We start from the raw sequence: 16,340 nt of genomic DNA on the forward strand, positions 1-16,340 counted from the left end.
CCCTCAGACTCTATGTTTCAATGTTATCAAAGATGTGAGAAAAACCCTCAGCATGAACAAATATGACCAAGAGTTAATCAACCAAAACATGTAGCCCAAAGCAATAATAATTTCAGAAAAACATAATACTTTAAAAAATCTTAATTAGTATTTTATAACAGATTCAAGATCTTGCACTAACATGGGAACAACTTACATTGAAAAAGGAGCAATGTGGAGACTTTATGGAATTTAGAACTTTTTCAGTACATGGTTTACATAAGAGACATGAAAACAAATTGAGAAAAATATAAAAGTCAAAAAGAAGCAGTCCAGGAGGGCTAGCACCTCTGTTAGCAGTTTCTGAGAATAGAGAGAAAGAAATTATGGGGAGCTTAACTGTAGGAAAAAATTTCCCAAAGCTAGTAAAAATATGGCTCCTCAGACTAAAAGGAACCACGCAACACCAAGGAAGAATGAAAAACAGCCCATACATGATGTTACTGATGAAATTTCAAAATACCACAGACATTGTCATTTATTTACCCTATACTATAGTCTTCTCCTATTTACTCAGAGGAATCTGAATTGTTGAGATAATAACCTAAGAGAAGGTCCATACATCCCAGCCACAGGAAATAAGCATACACTGCTTCTTGATCAGTGACCAAGTGAAGATTTTGTGAGTTATGGCTGGTAAAATGAAAGGGGGAAGTTGGCTAAAGGGATTTTTGAGAAGGAGAATTTCTTTCTGATTAAGAGAGAGAGAGAGAGAGAGAGAGAGAGGAGGAAAAGGGGAAAGAGGAAGACAAGGAAGAGGAAAACAAAAGGGAAAGGAGAAGTTCTTCATACTTTCTTGCATTGTCAGGAGGTTACTATGCTTAAAGTTGCTGCAGTGAACCTGCAACCATAAGGATAGAACCTAGAAGATTCAGAAAAGTTAGCTGAGAACCTTCAAATCAACTCCATAAGCATCTGTCTTCATATTTTGTTTTATGTGAAAAATATAAGCACCTTTTTTATGTTAATTTCACTTTGTCCTTTTAATCTATAGCCTAAAATAACCTAAATGAACAAATTTAACCAAGACTGAATGAAGCTCGAAAAGTTTTGGGAGTGTAGATCTCCAAAGGATTTAGAGTGATATGGACATTAAATTCTTTTTCAGGATCACTAAGTGTGAAATAACATCCTCGAAGTTTTGAGGTAAATGGTTTTGAAACTGGGATTCCCTAGCTTTCTAAACCATTAAGTATAAAGGTATTCAAACCTTTCCATCTGTGCTATAGCATTCTTGAAATAATTACAGGAGAATATATATTGGCAAAATGAAAAAAAAGAATCTAAGACATGAAGATGCCAAATCTGAAATGATTGGGGAGGAGCATGAAAGAGAGAGGAGAAAAAAACTCCTGTATGACAGCCACACAGCAGTCATGAAAAACAGTCTATACAAAACTGACATTTTCTCAAAGAGCTGCATAATCCTAGTAGTATAATAAAGAAATATATATATTTCTTCTTTCAATGAGATTAAAATAAGCAAATAAAATAAGCACTAAAATTAGAAATTCCAGGAATGACAAAAATGTACAAAAAAATCATGATCCAGGTAGGAAGCAATGTGGCATGATTTCTACTGAATAAAGAAGTTTAAGAAAATGGATGTCATTCAACCTTGGTGCTTTCAACGTTCTCCTTTGAATAGCATAGAAACTATTACCTGGTTCTTCAAAAGGGTCCATCACACAATATTTTAAAAATTGTCTTTTGTGGTTTATGTTTTTCAGAATAAACAGAGAGAGTCCAGGTTTTCTCAAACTTAGAGCTACTGACATTTGGTCCAAACAATTCTTTGCTGTAGGAGAGTATCCTGTTCACTGTAGGATGTTTAGCAGCAGCCCCAACCTCTACCCAGTAGATGACTTTGAGACACCAGTCCTGATGATCTCAAATGTTTCCATTCTTTGCCAAATGTTCCTTCACAGGGAGGTGGCAAATACGCTTCTGGTTGTAAAAGTACTGTTTAAGGCTTAAAAAATTATATAAATGTTATAAATTTCGAATACAAGATTGTAGAAGTATAGCTGAGAAAAGTTGAATGATGGTGTATTAGGAAAGACGTGGTAGATGGAGGTAGAAAGATATCATTTTTTCTCCCCACTACTATGCCCACCCTACCGAGATCTAGAAGCACCTCTGGCACAATCCTACTGAAGCTCTGCTCACTTCTCTGGGTAAGGCTTCTAGAGTGATCTGGTCCTGAGGTGAAACTCAGAAGGCCACAGGCTGACCAGTGGGGATTAGGCCAAATCATATTTCTTCTTATATAGGAAGAAACTAAGATACCTAAAGTTATTGGATAAATCAATAAATATTCAAGTTATTTAAGAATATATTGATAATAATCAACAGACTGTATTTAAAAACACACTGGGAGGAGGGATGACTGCAGGATATAGAATGACTATTTTTCACAATAAATAATAAATATAGCTAAAGAATTAGAAATTGAGACTTAATGGCATTAATACATTACTTGGAGTTATTGAGTTTATAATTAAGACTACTAAAATAGAAATAGTCCAAGAAGTTTTCTCTAAGGAAGAAAAAATGTGGCTTTTCTTTGTAGCTTTATGTTTGTGTTTATATATACATTACTTTGATTATAATTTGAAATATTTCTTAAACAATGGTTTTGTTTACCTTTGAATTTGTCTCAGTATCTACCCTACCTAAATGACCTTTGGGGTCGTCAGTTTGCACAGCGAAGGGAGTTCTAACTGCAATGAAAAGGGAAATTTTAGTCAATCTATAGGAATTTTTACTTTCCAAAACAACTTGGCCAAATTTTTCTGATATTGGGTGCTGAATGAATACTTTTTAAACACTGCAATTCAATTTCTTGCCTGTTAATGTGAGACTCCTTTTTCAGTCGCTTAGCCTGGCTTGTTGTCCTGCCACCCTTTCTCTAGATGTCAGTGAGATAATCAAAACTCAGGCACTTAAGAAGTCTTCGCAAACCACTAACACTCAGCCCTCAAATTAGGGGTCAGCAATTCAACTCAGAGTAGACAGCATCTGAGAGCTCACCTAAGGGGATATAGCAATAATCCCTCGGCAGCTATTCCTTAATCTTTGCTGGCAGAGGCTTTAAAGACAGCTCAGAGAGTTCATTATGCAAATGGAATTGTCTGGATCTACTGACAGTGAGGCTGAACTGGACAGACCCTGGGCATAAATATCCACTGGGTATATTCTCCCACCGGCAAGGACACACATTCTTAGATCTGGATATAGTATCCTGCAATTAATAAAGGGCAAGAAAGTTCATCTTGAAGATGAGTCACAGATAACTTAGAAACTTGGACAGAATCAAAAAGCAGTGAATCTTCTTTATTATATCTAGTCTTTAATGAATGCCGGAACCTTTCTGAAGCTCTGAAATACTATTCTTTGTAAAATGTACCCATACAACCATAGTACACAAATACATATACTCATTAAACACTCAATTCAAATATAGACATGTATTTGTACACATATTTGAATTTGTATATGTGCATATGTATGTGTGGTCTAAATATGTATGAGGGGTGTGGAGAAAGAGAGAGAGAAAGAACACAGTGTCCAGTAGCTGTGAGCTATGGGGCAAGTTACTTATAGATGTAAGTTTTCCTCCTTCTACAATGAAACTAATAAAAATATCCTGAACGGATTTGGTCATGTTTTTGTGGGGCTCACATTAGATGATTTATGTGTAATATTAAGATTATTTCAAAAAAACCATTAAGATTATTTCTTAGATTTTCTAAAAAATGTTTTAGTGGATTCATTTGTAAATTCCTTTACTTTGAGCACTACTTTGAGATACTTGAAATGTGACTTGGTTAAGAAATCTGTAATTACTCTACAAGTTCTCAGAATGTATTTTTTTGTGTGTGTGAACAGAAGCACATTCAGTTGGGATCTACCACCCTTAAAGCCATGCATCATCATTACTGTATGCCCAGTCCCTCTGGTTCACAGCCTCATGTCATGGTCAGGAGTGGTTACTAAAGACCTTACTTGTGCCGAGAAAGACTCCAAAGGACTCTATGTAAGACTGTCTAGTATCATTCCATTCTTCATGTTACCTTAACCTGAAAGATAAAGATTAGGATATAAATTAAGTGCCAATTAAAATGAGATAATGAGGGCAGCAGCGATGGTGCAGCGGTTTAGCCCCGCCTGCAGCCTGGGGTGTGATCCTGGAGACCCGGGATCAAGTCCCACCTCGGGCTTCCTGCATGGAGCCTGCTTCTCCCTCTGCCTGTGTCTCTGCTTCTCTCTTGCTCTCTATGAATGAATAAATAAATAAATCTTTAAAAAAAATAAAATAAAGGCAGTCCCTTGGGCTACTTTTAAAAAAATGTGATAATGAGGGGGTGCCTGGATGGCTCAGTGGTTGAGCTTCTCCTTTGTTTCAGGTCATGATCCCAGGGTCCTGGGATCAAGTTTGGCATCAGTCTCCCTGCAGGGAGTCTGCTTCTCCCTCTGCCTATGTCTCTGCCTCTCTCTGTGTGTCTTCATGGGTAAATAAATAACACCTTTTTAACACCTTTTTAAAAAATGAGACAATGTTTGTGTTTGTTAATTCAAATTGGCAAATAAATATTCACCATAAAAATACATATTTACTTGATAATACTAATTGGTGACACAATGAAACTTGTGGCCTACGTTGTTGGTGCTAGTATAAACTAATCAACATATCTGAAATGGGATGTCAGTTACTGAAAGACTTATTATACATGTTCATCCACTTTGATAGTGCAGTGACATTTTTAGGAATCTAGCTTAGAGAAATAAATTATGTACAAGAAAGTCATGTATCGATAGTCACAATATTGTTTTAGATTTTCAATGTAAATGCCTATAATTGTAAAAAAAGGCTAAATAAATAAATTATAATATGTCCATAAATATAATGGATAATGAAATACATCTATATACATATAAATATATATATATGTGATGTGGGAAAGTTTTATTGTATAATTTAAGCAAAATGAAAGGATATAGAAATATTAACTCTCACATCCCCTCAACACACACACACACACAAATATAGGAAGAAAAGAATCTGCTTTAAATATTAGCAATAGATTAATGGCTACTTTTGTTTTCTTATGATTACGCTTCTTTTTTCCATGTGTTATACAATGAGCATATATGACTTTTATAATGAGAAAACCACCATTATTTAATAAAATAGACATTTAAAACTTAATGTATTTCTGTAGTATTTTGTTTTTCTGTTTGCTCATTTCCAACATGAAATATCCCTTTAAGCAGAGTGAAATGGGAAATGTTTGCTTTGAGCCAAGAATGCACAAATTAAAGTAAGTGAAAGCATGCAGTTTTCAAAAGCTATTGACATTATTTCAGAAATTCATCCATCTTATTCTTTTAGCCAGTTTTTGTAGGGTTTTTTTTTTTTGGTGGGGGGTGAGAAGATTCAGAAATTAAATGACCTTTTCTAACTAACCACACACAGATGTAGTCACAGGTAATGATGGTATTATGTAAGCTCAGTATGTGCAGTAAACCTTAAAATGTGTATTCTACCAACTAGCAATTTTCCCAATCAGCTTTTATTTTGCAGTGCCACCATCCTGTAAAGCCCTAATCATGGAGGTGGCTCTGGAGAAAGAGCTATGTTCTCTTTGAACTCAGTGGGTAATGAATGTGTAAGGACTAAATGTGCTTTTTTCTCTCTGTAGCACAGTGTGCCTTCCTGGCTTTGCAGTCGTTTTCTCCAATTCAATACAAATTCTTGTAATTTCTCCCAGAAATAAATGCTATTAAATGCCCTACTTCTCTTTCATATGTCAGAAACTTTCCACCCTGCCATCAGCTTTATTTTTGTCACAATTAAAAAATCTACATCATCAGCCAGAGACAGACAGACCCCAAGTAGCCAAAGTTGTCAGCTAGGAATAAGTACAATTTCCAATGGGAAGTACATAATTAATAATGACAGGCAGTGTAATGGGCATCACTGTCCTTCGTCTCTCCTGCTATACCTGGCTGGTTTTGTTAGGTCTAAATAAGTGGCTCACAAGTTATCACATACTCACACAAAGATAGAAAAAAACCCTAATCAAAACCAGTACTATGATCACTTCCTAAATTTTAATCCTATCTGATTTATGATGGCTTTATTCAAACTCCATATATAGAAGCAGAAAACAGGCTTCGCTGGTAAAAAAAAAAAAAAAAAAAAAAAAAAAAAACTATCGCTTGGCTGACCTCTATTTCAGACTAAGAATTGCACAATTGCTGGAGGCCATTCAAAATGCCTTGGGATTTTATTTATTTATTTATTTATTTTAGATAGTGTGAATCACTCGAGTCTAGGTGTTAATTGAATTAATATGTACAGAGAGTCAAAGAAGAGAAAATTGAGAAATTGATCTTAAATTTGAAATAATTATTTTTATAGTTATTCTAAAATGCTTGTTCATCTTTAAAAACAAATATAGCATGGCATGTCCCACTTGGGAAAGATCACACAGGAAAACATATACACATGCAAGCTGAGGTCTAGAATCACTGAGGTGATTGATCTATCCAGGATAATGTCAACCAATGTATAGTAGATTTAGGAGCAATAATCTGGGAAATACAAAATCCTATCCAATAAAATCTAGTCCTAAAATACTACGTTGTCCACACTGCTCATTTCAGAGGACATTAAAATGAATGAATGAAAGAAGTCATTTTTTAATCACTTGAATAGACTCATATGGGTCGTCTAACTATTACACATAAGAAAGCCAAGACATAGAGAAGTCAATGACTTAAGTGGCCTCACAGACATAAAAAATGGCAACAGTCAGCCTCAAAACCAGGCAATCCAACTCCAGAAGCCATTTTCCTAGTCACTACACCTCAGCACCTCTTTCGCATGGTCTGATTACTTACCCGTTGCTTTAGGGAGCCCAGCAGTTCCTCTGAGGTGTTCACAGCGGACTTCTGTGATTCTGCCATGGAATATCTGCCTTGATCTGTTTAGTAGAATGGAGTTCTATGTGAAATTGCATTTAAAAAGAGAGGAGCATACAACATATTTCACAAAAAAGTACTACATTTGAGGAGTCCCAATCCCCTCAGGGTCTTATAGTACTTCAGAGTCAACGCTGAAGGCATTAATTTGCACCACAGATAGCTGTTAAGATGTACTATTAAATAAAGACTTTTGGCTGATGCTAGGAGAGTGGTGGGAATGGAGAGTAGTGGAAGAATCCAAGATGCCTTTTTATGATGTGTTCTTTGTCCTTATGATTGTTTTTGTAACTTTTTATAGTGGGATGACTGATATTTAAGGTCAGGCAAACTGAGGGAAGTTGGAAGACAGTTGTATTTACTGGTTCTGAAGCCAAATGTCAAGCACAAGGTATTGGGCCTGTGCTAAGTCTCCCAGTTGAAGCTGACATGAATTTCTATGAAGAGAAAACAAGGCGAGATACTGTATACTACATCCTTTTAGGTCTGCTCTTTGAATTTAGTGTTCACCCCTTGAGGTCTTTCAGGGTTTGGCATACTTTCCAGAGTTTACTTTTTGACTATATGGAGAACTTTCTTAATCTATAGCTTATATGCATTCAAAGAAAGGGTTTTTTTTTTTAAGATTTTATTTATTTATTCATGAGAGACAGAGAGAAAGAGAGAAAGAGAGAGAGAGGCAGAGACACAGGCAGAGAGAGAAGCAGGCTCCAAACAGGGAGCCCGACGTGGGATTCGATCCCAGGACTCCAGGATCACGCCCCCGGCCAAAGGCAGGTGCTAAACCCCTGAGCCACCCAGGGATTCCCCAAAGAAAAGGTATTTAATTTTTGTGACATACATTGAAATATTTAGGTGATTCTAGCTCCAGACACTAGTCAGGTTTCCCAGTAAGGTTTTACTTAATATATGATATTCTTTATCTAATGACCACAACTGAAGGAGGGGCATTTATTTTGTCTTCATAAATGCTGAGTTGGGCATACTATAGATCTGTTCAATTGACTGTACAGAGAATAACTGTTAATTTTGCTCAGATATTTTTTAAAAAGCTAATTTCAAAATAGCCCATTTTGTAAATGCCTATCAACAGAACTGTAAACTCACATTTTCACGGGTACTTTGTTCCCTATCCTAGAGTTTTGCAAATAAAGCATGCTTTAATATATAACAGAAAACTAAATTATTTCTTTCCTTTCCTTAATATTTCTCTTAACATGCCTAATTTACTTCTAAAGGATGGGTTTCAGTTAATTTTTATTCCTATTGTGCCAACAGCACACAAGGATCTTGAATCAGTGCTATTTTGTCCAGGTTTATATTTCTGAAGGTGTACTAGTCAAGGGAATGAGGCCAATTCTTGACAATATTCCACCATGTCAGATGATTAAAATAAAGTGTCCTATGACTGCAGATAATGACACTTGACAAATCACAAGCATGAAGAATCAAAATAATGTGTAGTCAAAATATGTTTTATAGCCAAGAATGAAAGATTACCCCAGAAAAGTATGAACTCAATATTGTGTTTGCCGAATTTGTATAGCAATAACTTGGGAAATAGCACAAAGATAATGCAGGGCAGTTGCTCTCAGGGCATGCTGATGAAATGTTGAAAAGGAAGATAAGGCATCTGATTTAATTCAAAGTACCAATATCTTTATCAGGTACAGAGGGGAAGGATGCCATGAAGCAGCTACATAAATATATAAGCTTTAAACAAAGCACAACTGTAGCGAAAGTTAAAGCATAAAGATGTGTGTAGCTCTTCCTTTCATATTATTTACTGACTTCAGTGAATACAACTTGCCAATGGCAAAGAAAGATCATGCCAGCCACATGTTTCTTAAGCTGAACAGCTTTTAAAAATCTTAAAATACAGTGGTTACAATAATCGTCTGATTAGCACTTTTGTTAACAGTATTCTTAGCCTGCATAGCTTATTATGGCAAATGTTACAATTAGAATTGCATTAAAATAATAGCTATCGATTTGTCAGAACTCTGTAATGATGCTCAAACTACTGGAAGAGATAACAGCCCTATTGGCTCTTGACCAAGATGGATCACAATACATGCTGATAACCTGATTCAACATTCTTGATTTTTTTTTTTTCCTGCATTATTCATTCAAATGCTCAGACAGAGCAAGAAGTCAGCTCTCTGGCCTTGCCGACAAACAAAGTCTTAATCCCAAGCAAATTTCCCAGATAACCAATGTATGGTTTTTAAAGTCCTGATACTTGTCTGTTTTGAAATGATATTCACCTTTATTGAAATCTTTCTAAGATACATTCCATATTTCTATTACTTTTGTTTATTATCATACTATCCCACAATACAGAGAGACCTGTAGAAAGTACTTATTTGGGGTAAAATATAACACTTTCAGCCAGATTTTGAAGGCTTTAGTGTATTATAGGCAAAATAGTTGATAATAGTGATAACTTTGAATCATCAAGAAAACATTAAATTAACTTACATGCAACCTTGTTAGGAGTCATAATGCTCATTAAAAAGACAAATGCACTAATTAGTCTTTCATATTTGTTTCTTTCTTCAGTCTTTCCCTGCTGGCAGATATTCAGTAATCACTGCACAGTGTTGACAGAGTACCAGTACCTAATAACACCTCCCACCATTTCTTACCTTTACCTTCTATCCTTCTATGAGATACAAAATAAGATAATTGAAGTGATATAGTCATCAGTTGGCACAAACCATAGAACAAGTAACTGCTTCCACTTTTCAGAGATCTTTTTTGTTACTTCTGGGATTTTAGGAATGTTCCAAGAGGCTGAGGTGAGAGGAGCAGCAGTTCAAATCACAATTATTAATTCAGGTAATTATATGACAATATAATTTTAAGATTTTAAATTTTAAATATTAAAAGTATATATTATGTTTCCACTTCAGATAGGGTGCTATTTCCATAATTGAAGAGGCACAATACAACCCAATAAGGATGTATGCTTGGAAATACGTTTAAAAATATTTATTCTTAGAAATAGATAGATTGGCATGATGGTAAGTGAGTTTAAGTGTCAGGATGAAAATCAAAACATTCTTAAGGGGCTAAGTACTTGGGTAGGCAGATCCACTGTTCCAGGTCTCTTATGTAGGTAAGAGCTAAGAATCCTCTTGAGAAATGAAAAAGAAGCACCAAATTGCAAAATAAACTATACCATGATTCTCAAAACAGATGACCTGCACCCAAACATACCATACCATGCTACAAAACTAACCTCAGAAGTTTTAACAGCTGCTCTTTGAGATTCATATTTTCCAAAACCAGAGATAAATCCTGAATGGACTCCTACGTTACTGAGATAAGACCAATCACTACCTTTCCCTCCTCTCTGCCTTCCCCTCCTCTGTAACTCACCTGGTTCTGAGCTTCCAGACTTACATCACACTTATCAATTTCCACTCTATAAAGACATTATGACTAACCCCAACCCCCAAAACCTAGGCATGCTCCTCTCTTCATTCCCTTTTTGAGATGTACTAAGACTTCATCAAGATGCTGTTCTTCATCATAAAGTTACGTAAACTAAGGTTTCTATGATTCACAGCCTGCTCTGGTAGCTTCTAGAGCTTTTGACCCTTCATTCACCTATGTGTTTATTTAACTCCGTTGCATGAAATAAAGACTGGGATATAATTATTGGGTTTGGCCAGATGGGGTTCATGAATGACATTAATGAGTGGTTTCATTGGAGAAGTGGGAAAATGGTGTAATTTTAATGGGCTCAAGAGAGAATGGTTGGCGAGGGAGTGGAGAGAGTAATTATAAACTATTTCAAGAAATTCTGCTATAAAATAAAGCAGAAAAATGGGACAGAAGCTTGAGGGGATGCGATTTACAACACATTAGTATGAAAACAGGAACACTTAAAAAAAAAGAGAGAGAGAGAAAACAGTGCAGAGGAGTACGGAAGAATTTCAGGAGCAAAGTCCTTGGGAAGTTGAGAGAAACACTGTCAAATGCCCGAGCTGAGGAGCTGATCTTCCAGAGCAGTGTTAATTGTTGCTAGAATGTATGATTGCAAATACAGATAGACTACTTTGATTGCAAATGAGAAGATTTGCTTCCAATATTTTTTTCTAGTTTGTCAGATAGAAAAATCTGCAAGTGAGAACAGGAAAAATAGAGGACCAATAACTAGATACAGATGATCCAGTGGAAACACTGAGGTCCACAGTTAAAAGTTTAGGTTCAGGGCAGCCCGGGTGGCTCCGTGGTTTAACGCTGCTTTCAGCCTGGGGCATGATCCTGGAGACCAGGGATCAAGTCCCACATCAGGGTCCCTGCATGGAGCCTGCTTCTCCTTCTGCCTGTGTCTCTGCCTCTCTTTCTCTCTCTCTCTCTCTCTCTCATAAATAAATAAATAAATAAATAAATAAATAAATAAATAAATAAATAAAATCTTTTAAAAAAAGGTTTAGGTTCAAGTGTTTCCTCTCTCTCACTCAGTAGCTGAATGACCACTTCACCTTTCTAAGCTGTGATTTCTCTCTGTATGAAATAGAAATAATATTAATGTCTTTCCTAGCTATTCTATCAGCATAGTATACTATTCTTCCTCCTTTTCATATTTCACATATTCTTCAGTAGTACTTACCTTCTGGTCTTCTAGTTGTGTATCAGCACATCTAACTCCCAAGACCCTAAATTCTTTGAGAAGTGAGTGTTATACCATTTTTTTCCCTTGAATCTGAGAACTAGCATATGAGGTTATAGTCAGTGTCTATGATTGACCAATAATAGCTAAACTTATATAACAGTTGCTATCTGTCAGGTAATCTTTGAAACACTTTTTTTTATGTATTAATGCTTGATTCAAGCTTTAAAACAAGCCTATTAATTAGGAACTTTTAGTATCTTCATTTTAGAAATGAGAAGACTAATGCACAGAGAGTAGCAGAGTTGGGATTAGAATTGAGGGATCCACTCCAAAGGTTGAACTCTTAAACTCAACACCATACTGCTTCTTTAAAAAAAAACTCAATTAATTTATGTGTTGTGGCTGAAGAAACTCATGCTGTATGACTTTAGACCTTTGTGATAAAATATGAGTGGGTCTAGTGTAGCCTTCTGTATGAATAACATTTGAAATATTGCTTTGTCAAATCACTTAAATAGTGCACAGAAAAACAAAGTACACAGAAGTACAAAGAAAAAATACACAGGAGTACAGTTTGTTGTAATTACATAGCAGTGGTTTATTATACGAGCAATATGCATACTTTCACCATATCCTAAATATTCTTGGTGGCTGAGAAGCAAGAATTTATAATAACTGGTACAATTTACTGATATATCGCTATGTGGCAGTCACTGAGCTAAGTGCTTAACATATATTATCCCATTTAATTTTCACAAAGCCCCTATTGTGTTGCTTTGTTTCCCATTTTAGAATAAGGATGCCCGGCAGAGTGTGAATGTAGGTGTACTAAGTCCAAACCCTAGGCACCTAGTGTCTTTGTTCTCTTGTGTGGTGGCAGATGATCAGATGTTGGCATAGCAGGAAAGGAAAGTCAAAAGTGTTAAGGGAAGTCAAAGAAGAGACAGAGTAAACCTACAGTGCTCCAAGGGCATCATCATTCAGGACACCCTTTGTGACCCAGTGTCTTATGAAAAAACAAAAATAACAATAGGTCCTATCTCATCAGGTTGTTATGGAACAAAAATGAGTTGATACAGCTCAAGTTCAAAATAAATATGAGATGCTACTGTTACTGATCTCATGTATTAGGAGGTTTGTGTACATTGTTGTTATTGTGATTATTGTTACTAAGTATATATTACAGTTCTTGGGAACTTCATTTAGGAAAAAGAAAAGGTAGAAAGGAAGTGACTAGATGCATTTCTTCCAAATCACCCGCACATAAAGAACCTAAATCTAATCATCTTTCTCGATGCTATTGAAACATACAAATAAATCAGGTATTAAGAATTGGGAGTCAGGCAGCCACGGTGGCCCAGCAATTTAGTGTCACCTTCAGCCCGGGGTGTGATCCTGGAGACCCTGGATCGAGTCCCATGTCAGGCTCCCTGCAAGGAGCCTGCTTCTCCCTCTGCCCCTCTCTCTCTCTCTCTCTCTCTCTGTGTGTGTGTGTGTCATGAATAAATAAATAAAATCTTTAAAAAGAAAAGAATTGGAGTATTCATGTTGAAGAACAAGTCTTTAAATTATTTATTAGTATAGTTATTTTTAAATAGGTTTTTCACTGGCGATTACATTTATACTTATCTATGTCTTTGAGCTTTGCAGAATATCCGAGGGATAAAGGAGAATATTAAATCCTATAGCTTGCCTTATTTTACAAGGATATCTTATATTGTCATGTTACAGGCATTTTTATTCTCATGTTTCATCTATAAAGTATTTTTTATGTTTACCGGGTGTAGAATATTCTCTAAAAACTTCATTAATACATGGCAGTTTAAGGTTTGCGCCAATACTTGCAAGAAAATGCAAGGCAAGTTGTAAAACTGGACATAAAATGTATTTAACTCCAGGAAGTCAATGTTTCTTTTTGACGGTCTAGCCAATCATCCACATTGCCGAATAAGTACTCTGGCTGTAATCCAGAGAAATTTTGTAGGCGGACTTTGTCATACTTTGAGTATGCCACTTATTCTCTTCTCCGTACTGTTTTAACTGATTTGCCATTAATTTTTAATTTTAAAAAAGAAAGTAGAGAAAATGATTATATTTTTGACTGTACAATTGAAGACAGGCAAAACTTCAAAATACTTAAGGGGTTGGGAAGCTCTTCTCTTCCTAGTCACTCAGGAACCTTGGCTGATGGAGGCTGCAACCTGATCCATGCTTCCAGGATACCCATGGCAGGTCCCTTGAAGAATTGTGCACAGGCACTCAGAAGTGTAGCATGACACTTCTGTTCACATTTCATTAGTGAAAACAATCTTAAAAGGAAGTGAGAAAGTGCAAACTTCCCATATTTCTCCCCCTGCCCCAGAAGCAGCAGAATATTTGTGAGTGGCTCTAATGACTACAATATTGGGTTTATAACTGGCCTCCAAGCTACAAAGCTGGCACTCTGCCCAATCTGGACTTCCACATGCCTTTCCATGATGTTCCTGGCTCTAGAAAATTAAGGGAAAGATGACAATCTGTGGCTTTATCCCCCAAACATTGTTTTGGAAAAATCTTAGAACAGTATTCATTTATTGATATAGCTAACATGTTTGGGGCAGTGTTTTTAAAACTGAGGATTCATCAGTGAAGAAGACTGAATCCTTGTCTTGCAATCTTGGAACCTGTCTGGGAGGACACACATTTAATAAAGAGTTACCAGGAAGAATCAAATACTATAGAAGGTGAGAGCCCGGCCTGTTGGCTATCACTGCTGCTCTCAGTAAATGTGTTCCAACAGTACTCTAATTTCCACTTACTCCTAAGCAGCAGTGAGAGGAAATACTGTTTTAACATTTTTATATTAAATCTATAGTTCAGAAGATTGTGAATGAAAACATGAGGGTGTCCCCATGCACAAATTATTCACTTTTTTCTTATTTTCTGCTACTTAGCCAGTTTTCGAGTAGGCACTGTTTTTGGTATAACTCTTCTAGATAAGAGGAGTGTTACTCTGGGTTGAAATCATTTCTATTTATTTAGGCTTTGTCTATGGAGAACAAAATCCGATGTGAGGATTATCTACTTTGTTTGATGTAAATATGCAATGGAGTTCATTTGAGTGCTAGGACAGAATATATATAATAACCGAGAAATCTCTTGAATTTGTGCTAGATGTCCACGCTACCAGTGATTCATTCAATTCATTGCAAAGAACATGTTTCCAAAAAAGAGACAAAGCAAGCACTCTGAAGACATTTTTCAGTCATTGCCTGGCTAATTTGCCTTCTCAGTTAATGTGCTATTTATAGTGAGGTGAAATTATTCAGTGTTGGTGGTCTGCATTCCAAACCAGTCTTCTCTTCTGGCTTAGAAATTAGTCTGTTTTGATTCAGTGCTTTTCTCCCCATGTCATCCACATGTGGCATGTAGGGTAATATTCTAAGCCTGAAGAAAGAAAAAAACAAAAAACCAGCTACAGACAAGAAGCCTGGCAGAGGCTTTTAGACTCTCATTAGGCACCTGTCAGGACCAAGGCTGGGCTCCTCCTCCTTGCTGCAGGGATTATCAAGCTGCACTCACAGGGTCTGATCTGCCACTTTGCATTTCTCTTCACCTTCTTAGGCCTTCAACTCTCTGACCAAGAAATGAAGAAGAAGAAGAAGAAGAAGAAGAAGAAGAAGAAGAAGAAGAAGAAGAAGAAAAGAAAAAGAAAGAAAAAAGAAAGAAAAAAGAAAGAAAGAAAGAAGAAAAAAAGAAAGAAAGAAAGAAAGAAAGAAAGAAAGAAAGAAAGAAAAGAAAGAAAAGAAAGAAAGAAAAAAGGAGAATCTTTGAAAAACAGATAAAAACAGATTATCATTTGCACCCAGAGACATTGAATAAAAATTGACAAGATAACGCTTCTACCATTGCCTACAAGTTTATAAACCAGACCATGACAAACAACCCTTCAGGCAGTGTCACTACTGAATGTATCAGGTGACCTTGGCGCAATGCCCCGCTCCTGCATTTTAAATGAGTTTTAAATGTGGTGGGAGTATAATAAGAAGGCAGCAGTGAATAAAAACTGAGAAGTAACACCCTCGCTACTAATCCAACTTATTCTACTTAGTTGGACCTTTAATAATTCACTTACCAGATAATTGAAGAAAATACTAGGTACTGGGTGTTCAGTGAATATGCTTGACCTTGTACAACACAAGTCTGAACTGTGTGGGTTCACTTATATGCAGATTTTTTCAATAAATTCTGTTTAGTACTATAAATGTATTTTCTTTTTTATGATTTTCTTAATAACATTTTCTTTTCTCTAGCTCACTGTATTATAAAATATAGCATATAGTACATATGCAAAAGATGTCAGTTGGCTGTTTATGTTATCAGTAAGGCTTCTAGTCATCAGTAGGCTATTAGCTAAGCTTTTGGAGAGTCAAAAGTTGTACACAGAGGTTTGGCAGCAGGTATCATCATCCCTAACCCTTGTGTTGTTCAAGGGTCCTCTGTATATTTTAGTCTTGTCCTTCAACTTCTCATCAGTAAATTATCCTACCAACTCTATTCACATTACCAGTGTGATGTTTTTGCAGTAAACTAACAAATCACAGAAAATAGAAAGATTTTTTTTCTCTACTGAGACTCCAGAAAAGGAAAATTAGTTTACTTGTCTACTTAAAGCTTTCTTAGAAACAGGGAAATGGGCTGGATA

The 16,340-nt window shown here is 36.0% G+C and overlaps 1 non-coding gene across 1 annotated transcript; it reads right to left on the minus strand.

Annotated features, from left to right (window-relative positions):
- Positions 1 to 2,160: 2,160 nt before the first annotated feature.
- Positions 2,161 to 2,295, minus strand: LOC144296677 (small nucleolar RNA SNORA52). Its single transcript, XR_013363687.1, has one exon. It is a non-coding gene; the product is annotated as a small nucleolar RNA SNORA52 (small nucleolar RNA).
- Between the last annotated feature and the right edge of the window lie 14,045 nt (positions 2,296 to 16,340).

Source organism: Canis aureus, chromosome 24 (genome assembly GCF_053574225.1).
Source record: "Canis aureus isolate CA01 chromosome 24, VMU_Caureus_v.1.0, whole genome shotgun sequence".
NCBI classification, from domain to species: Eukaryota; Metazoa; Chordata; class Mammalia; order Carnivora; family Canidae; genus Canis; species Canis aureus.